The sequence below is a fragment of the Plectropomus leopardus genome, chromosome 11, assembly GCF_008729295.1.
Source record: "Plectropomus leopardus isolate mb chromosome 11, YSFRI_Pleo_2.0, whole genome shotgun sequence".
NCBI lineage: Eukaryota > Metazoa > Chordata > Actinopteri > Perciformes > Serranidae > Plectropomus > Plectropomus leopardus.
Genome location: NC_056473.1, coordinates 28,906,844 through 28,914,812, shown reverse-complemented (window position 1 = coordinate 28,914,812; position 7,969 = coordinate 28,906,844). Strand labels below are relative to the sequence as shown.

General features: G+C 40.8%; 1 non-coding gene across 1 annotated transcript; it reads left to right on the top strand.

Moving 5' to 3' along the window:
• Nucleotides 1–7,564: 7,564 nt before the first annotated feature.
• trnap-ugg lies at nt 7,565–7,636 on the top strand. The gene has a single exon. It is a non-coding gene; the product is annotated as a tRNA-Pro (tRNA).
• The last annotated feature ends 333 nt before the right edge of the window (nt 7,637–7,969 follow it).

Genomic DNA, 7,969 nt, shown 5'->3' with positions numbered 1-7,969 from the left:
GGGATGTATCAGTGAAATATTTTCCTGTTTTACATCTCAATAGAGATCTATCTGGTGTTATTCGCCCATCTGCTTTATGATATGGTTTAGGAATACTGTATTTATGTTACAGTCCAAGCTTTCTACTCAATTTTAAAGACGGCTCAGTAAAGAGGTGTGGGCACTATTGTTTTATGAGGCTGATACCCGTTTATTATATTATTATATTAGGGCTGTGCTCGACTCAGAGCACGTCAGTAGAATCAGATTTGGCTGTTTAATATGAATATTTAATGAATTGTTTTGTTTTCCGTACACATTTTTAAAGTTTGACGGGGTTCAGCGGGACGTTCAGTGTGACAGCAGCATTTAATGTCAGACAGTAAACGAGCTAACTGCACTAACGATGGATTGTAAATGTGCAACAACCTTTTTTTTTGCCAACGCTAGATATCAAACATAAGCCAGAAAAGCTGTCGTATTAAATTACTGTAAGCTGTAAATTTACCAGTTTAACACAATGTTAATTAAACATTAAAATGATAACCAGTAAGCTCTCTTGTATGTGCACACACACAATCACACGAAATGCGCTGCTTGAGTGACAGTTTTACATTTTTGATAAACAATATTATATTAATTTTAAGGGTTTTGATGCATTAATGGAATGAAAAATTATTAGATCTGTAGCTTTTTAAAGATTCTGTTTAGATTCTCAGCTATTAATAAAACATTCAGGTCTATCAGCGCCATCACAAAGTCAGCTCATACACCTCGTCATTTTAGAAACATTGATGATGTTGAGAATGCCAACATTTTGTTCTTGTGACTGGGCTGATGTCTAAATTAAAGGTGGGGGATTACTGACATCTCAGCTAACTCCCCCTCCCCCCTCAGTTCAGTCCCAGACACTGACGCGGTGAAGTGATGTCTGCTGTCACAGACAGTGTGAAGGAGGACCACTGTCACACACAGCAGGTTCAAGTGTCCTTCATGTCTGACATGAACAGGACGGCCTTCTGCTCACTGTAGTATAACCGCAGTATGACCGTAGTACGACCGCAGTATGACTGTAGTTAATACTGGACAGAAGGCATATGTCCACATTCTGAAATAATCCATCTGTTCCTTATAAATATTGTTATAAACTTAGAGATGCAGATTGAAGAAAAAACGTAAAAGTTTTAATGTCTTATAATGACCTCCATGACCTGCTGCGCTAATCTCTTATCCGCCCATCACCACCGGCTCCATCAGCTGAAGGGGGAGTCTGTGGATGGCACAAACTGGTGAAGACCACCTCTGTAATCTCAGCACAGAGTCGACTATAAGACGTCAACATCTCAACAAGCTCCACTTGGTAGCTCTTACAGGAGCTTTCAGCTGCACCTCACAGTCATCCTCAGCAGTTTGCTCAGCTGTCATATGGACCTCTGATAACAAGATATGGGTGGAGCTCTAACCTCAGTCTATTCAAATCATTCACAAATTTACTTTTAATGAGGAGATAAAGCATATGTTCCACCAGCAACAGATGAAACAAACAAAGTAAAACCACCACGAGCCTCCGAAGCAGCTTCAGTGCTTCAAAGCTGCGGCTCCATCAAAAGCTTTCGGTAAAGTATCTTTGGAACCAAAAGTACCACTTACGAAAGGTACCAAACCCTAGATTTCGTAGCATTTCCACCGCAGACAGTAGTCTGTTTTTACTCACTGCTCCATCCAGCAGCACTCGCTGTATTTCCTTCAGTAAAGTCTGCATTCGCTTTATCATCCACAGAACAGGGCTGCCGGCTGGAGTGAGTCTGTCTCTATGGGATATTTAAAAATAGCGGGTTTGTGAATTGACTCCTTGTCAGGCAAGAACAGCTGGTTAGTCCTGCCCGAGCGCACCAAAAGAAGTTCCCACAGTCTGACGCATTTTTTTCTCCAAGTGAGGATCAGAATATTCTGTTCATATAATCCTGTCGCAATTAACATACATTTTTCAAACCCGTGAAGATCCACTCAGTACTAAAAGTTTACGTCATCCAAGAGAGACAATAAAAACAGACGGAGAGGTCAGTGCAGGCCTCTGATGACTGAAGGCCAAAGCATCATTTTCAAACCATTCAGGAAGCCCTGTGACATGTATGGAAGCGTCTGCGTCCAGGCTTTCACATGCAAAATACTTTATTTACCGTTATTTATTATTTACCACTTACAGTGTTATACTTGAAACTAGAGTTCAAATATTTCTTACAGCATTTGTTTTGGAAACGTGAGCATGTGGTCTGAAAGTGACCCGGTGTGTAACTGCTGTCCTGTAGGGAAACATGAGAGTGATGTAAAGCAGCCCTCTGTCCCATCCACTCGCTAAAGTCCTAATGACGAGTTTCATATAGTTCCCACCATATGTCCCGACTCTGTGGGAAACGTGTGATCTGCCTTTATCCTCCCTCTCCTCTTTGACTGGATAAAAGTCAGGCCCTCCTCCCTCCCTGACACCTTACAGGTTTCAGGTACGACACTCCTCAGAGGCACATACTGTCCCAACAAAGGACTTTCTGGAAGACATTTAAGTGTTTGGACACTCACATGAAAATATATTATATCAAAGACAGTTTGGACATTTTAATCCGTTCGTATTACAGAATGTATGTGTGAATGTGCCCTTACTTAAAGGATAATTCTGTCTAATAAAAACATGGATCTTATTTCACAGTTTTGGCCATTATTTCTAGTTGTCATGGATGTAAGGCCACATTGACCTTTGACCTTTAAACACCAAATTCTACTCAGTTCATCATTGAGCCCAAGTGAACGTTTGTGTCAAATTTGAAGAAATTCCCAAAAGGTGTTCATGAGCTAACGGGTTTACAAGAATGAGACAAATGCAAGGTCACCAGGGCCTTGACCTTTGACCCTCAGTGTCTTATCAGTTCAACTATGAGTCCACGTGAATGTTTGTGCCAATTCGAAAAAAAAAATCCTCTCAAGGTGTTCTTGAGATATTGCATTCATGAGAATGAGACAGACGAGGTGACAGTGACCATAACCTTTGACCTTTGACCACAAAAATCTAATAAGTTCATCTTTGAGTCCACGTGCACCTTTGCACCAAATTTAAAGAAATTTCCTCAAGGTATTCTTGAGATATCACGTCCGGCCTCTGCTATTGCCGGCACAGAGATATTAAAAAAAGGAAGGATGATGACAAAGGCATAATTCGGATTATATAACTGGATTTATTTTATGAAATATGGATTTTTGGGAGCCAGTGCTGATGCCGATTCACAGGGCTTTAAATGGGTGCATACACCTAATATCTCACATCCAAGTCAAGCTGCAGTCTAACTGTGTGTAGGCCCACAGGTGCGGTCACTTGGCAGGTGCACTTTTTTGGCGGGAAAGGAACAGCGGTGAGGGAGGAGAGGGCACATTAAAAGAATTTCAGAAGAAGAGAGGGAGGTAAAACAGAGGTGACGGACAGAGAGAGAGAAAGAGAAAAAGGAGCCACAGGTTCCAGGCAGCTGGTGTAATTACAGAGCGGGCGAGCACACAAGAGAGAATAAAAGCGAAGGAAAAACAAAAAGTTGTAGAAGTTGTAGTGCCGGTCTCCACCTCTTCCCTGCCTCTGTTCAGCCCTCAGCACCTGTCTGCCAGCTGGACTGGAAAGTTCCCCACTTCACCTGGACAAGTTTGCTTTAATCTATCTTAAGCTTGATTACAGCATGTAAATTTCCGACTTTATTTCCAGTAACTTTGCATCATGTGTGGATTCCAGTGCACCCTTTAAAGAGCCATACCTTTGTTTTTGTTAATTTGTGTGTATTAGTAGATTCTTTGAGGAAGAAACCGTCTTACAACCACAGTTATACCGTTTATATTCTGTCCAGTATTATTGAACTACATTCAGTACGTTTACATGCACGGTTATATCTTGATTTATCTGGACTACTGTCCGTGTCCCAGGATACAAGCATCAGGGAAAATTTAGTACGTGTGACTCCGTCACGGATGGTGGTATTGGTGGTATATAGCTGTTATTGACTGAATCACAGTCACAAGTGTTAATTTACAGTAAGTTCAGGCTAGAAAAACGCTGCGTCACCTACATATAATCAAACAGCCCCGAGCAAACTCTGCCTAAGTTGTGATCTCTTTAAATTTATGCTATATTAAGAATATTTTCACCGCTTTATCTTGCCGTAGTACAGCCCGTACCGACGGGGATTTGAAGCCGTTATATCAAAAACACCAGATTTTCATTTTACTCCACAGTGGAGTCAATGGTCTACTGCCCCTATCAGCTATTGTGAAAAGTAAAGCAAAAATAGTCTTTATTTTTGTTCAAAGTGGCAGACTTTAACTAAGAAAATTTGGTCAAGTATGTACAGATTATTAGACGCAGGGCTTTTTAATATTAGTATGGGCTGTTTGTTATTTTTTAATGTTTCGAGCACCGGAAAGGGCGTACAACTTTAAATGGTATTGTATTTATTTAGAGCTGAGGCACTGAATCATAAGAAATAATCAGAATCCCAGAAATCAATGGGTAACAACAAAATAAGAGCAAATCGTGGATGCAAACAAACACTGTGTGTATAGAAGACACCCAGATCGTGTAAAAGCATCAGCCGTGAGAACAAAAGCAGCGAAAGGTTATTTGGTTATTTTAGAAGAAAGTGGAAATGGCCTTTAGCCTGAGTGTTTCAGACACACAATAGACTGAGCAGAGCCGTAGAAAGCTAATAGGCCTCAGTGTGTGTTTGCAGGTGCTGCGGAGCCGGTTCACACACTCAGAGCTGCTGCCTGAGGCCATCGTCACCGCTGCTGGACACCAGCACCATGGACTCACAATGTTTTCGGGAAATTCCCCCTCACTTTACAGAAGAGGAAAGTCACGCAGAGCTGCCTGTAGCCTGGAGTGATGCTGAGTCAAACGCCCAAAAAGCCTGCAACAGGAAGTGACCTTGGGGGGGGGGGGGGGGGGGGGGCACTCTCCTCTGAGGCCACATATCAGCACATCAGGGTTTTATTGACATAGTGATTTGTTGATATTTGGGGCTGATGTCGGACCTAACTTAACTAATTTGAGTTGATGCAGGTCCTTCGGCCTCTTTGGTGAGGCGGTCCAGTGTCCTTTAAGACTGTGGCGAGCTGCTGTGGGTGGAGCTGACACCACCCTGAGTAATGTCAGAAAGAACAGATGACTTATGAGACGGGTTCAAGTTCACATAAATGGAGTGTGACCTGAAACTGTGGAGAAGCACATGAGATCTGTACGACCTGATTCAACACAAGGACACCGGGGACCACCACCACCCCGTCAGTGGTGGCGCTCGCCATAGGCAACATACGAGGAGGCCTCTGAGAGCACCAACCTGAGGGGGGCGCCAAAACTGTGCCCACAAAAAAAAAAGGTTTTATAAAAAAAAAGTTTCTCTGGCCATTCACAGTATAACCACCTATCAGCCAAAAACACATTGCAATGTATGGAAGAGCATTGCTACTTCCTCCTCTGCCTATCTACCAAGTTGTACACTCACCTCAACAACTACCACTACACCACTAAGTGTATTTGGAGAGAAACGAAATGGAAAAACCGAAAAATCCATGCTGGAATCTGCAGAGGAGCTCATTAACATGATCTCAGAGGTTGCATTGAGTTACATTGTGATGCTTTCAAGCTCTATTAGGCAAAAACAAGAATTACGCAAATATAACTAATAAAGTTGTCATGATGTTTGTCCAGTGTAATCTTGTAAAATTTAGTTTTTGTCAAGAGACTGTTTTTTTTTTCTATTTTTAAAATTAATTTTGAGACTTTGGGGTGTTTTTTTTAATTTATTTTTTACACAATTTCAAATTTTTGTGGTGTTTTTTCTTCCTCTTTTTTGTTTTTGTTTACACATTTTTTAGTTTGGGGCTCTTTGCTTGTTTGTTACAGCTGATTTTTCTGCATTTTGGTGCTTTTACTGTTTATACTCTATATACTGACTTACTTTTACTTCAGTCAAATTTCCAATGCAGGACTTTTACTTGTAACAGAGTATTTTTTGCAGGGTAGTAGTAATAATTTTGCTAAAGTAAAGGATCTGAATACTTCTTCCTCCACTGCTTGTTCTGAGTGAAAATGATACTCGTGCACATAAGAATGAGAAATGTGAAAAGTCTTTGGCGATTAATGACAAATACTGTATTTTCAGAGGGTGGTGAAGATGTAGTAGAATAGGGAGCCCAGTGGTCTGTGTTAGTAATGATGGGCCCCAGTGAGGGCTGTAATAACGGGCCCTTTGGCTCCTTAGTTAAGAAGCACATATGCACACACAATAAGGCTCATACACATAGTGCCAACAATGATTGTTCATTTTACAGCAGGAATGTGTCACATAGACTATTGCATTTGCAGAGTTCAGAGGTCAAAGAGAAAGTGATCAGAAACATGGACAGAGCTGTGACAGTCAAAGCAGAGAGCAGAGGAGATGAACTTTAACTGTCTGCTGAAACTCAGAACAACATCACGACTCAAAGACAACAACACTCCTCCTTGACACAGAGACAAGAGATTACAGTAAATAAGAGACAAGGGAGTTGAAATACTTCTCAATAAACACCATGTCCCGAAAACTGTTCAGCTGCTGGCACATGCACAGTTCATCCACAAAATTACACACACAAAAGTACACACACACACACACACAATGAAACAGGTGCTCGGCAGCTACCTGACTCCCAAATAATAACCACCTTTGAAACAGGGGCACAGTAGCCCAACAGACACCCCAAAATCCCCTCAAAAAAAATCACTTGTACTCACCTGTTTGAATGTTTCTGACTCTGTCTCTGACTGGTTACACCTGCAACCGAAAATATGTAAATATAACGGATAACCAATGCTACGAACAGACAGCATCTACCAGGCTATAAATTACCATAATAATTTATAGGCTGATTGTCCAACTGGTAGATACGCGAATTTTCGAGTACGCTTAGTCTACATAACACATGTATGCCACATCTTAAAACTTATATCTTACACAAAAGCCTATCTTTACTAATATTTAGACCAACGTTATGTAGCTTGCTGCTAATGTTAGCCTGCCTGCTACATGTTTGTCGACTCACCTGTGAAAGCAGGTAAGGGGCCTGTCCGTAAACTGACGGCTGTTTAAAAGCAAAAGAAACTATTTTAGGAAGCTCTGCAACTTTCTCCTCTTCTTCTTTCTTCTCGTCTTTTCTTGCATAGCATTTGCTCGCATAGCTACTTTGCCCAGGTGTGCTCAGGTTGTGTCGTCTTGTCACGTGATCAAACAAAGACTTTATATTGGACAACAATACACATATATTACCCAGCAATAAGAAAACAATTAATGGATTGAATAGTTTTCAATGGTTATTTATAGTTATTATAGTATATGTAGAATAAGCCTGTTATTACGTTATAGTTTAATCAACATTGACTTTTTTGACACCATGACAGAGATAATTTTGCACAAAATGAGGTTCTCGTATCAGCCAGCAGAGGGCATCCTTACATAACATTACAGACGGGGAGTCATGTTTATGGTTTAATACCTAACCGGCGACAAATTCGCACAGCGGCTCGTTGGTCTAGGGGTATGATTCTCGCTTTGGGTGCGAGAGGTCCCGGGTTCAAATCCCGGACGAGCCCTACTTTTCCATATCACTGTCATTATTGATTTTTAGGTGCAGTGACACAAATCCTTACAGCAGCTACTATCACAATCTAACATAAGGGCATGACACATCTTAACACACATCTATGAAAAAAAAAAGCACAAAAGCTAAAATAAATGACTAAGGTATCCCAAATCGTAGGCTACTGATGAAGCAATAAAAAAACATTTGATTGTATATTAATTTTTTTTTTTAAATCAGTGTGCAATGTGCATTGTGGCTTAATGAGCAATGTAGCTTATCTAAAAGTATACACACATAAAAATTGTAATAAAAAGCATCCCTAAAAACAAAAAAACTAAAAAAC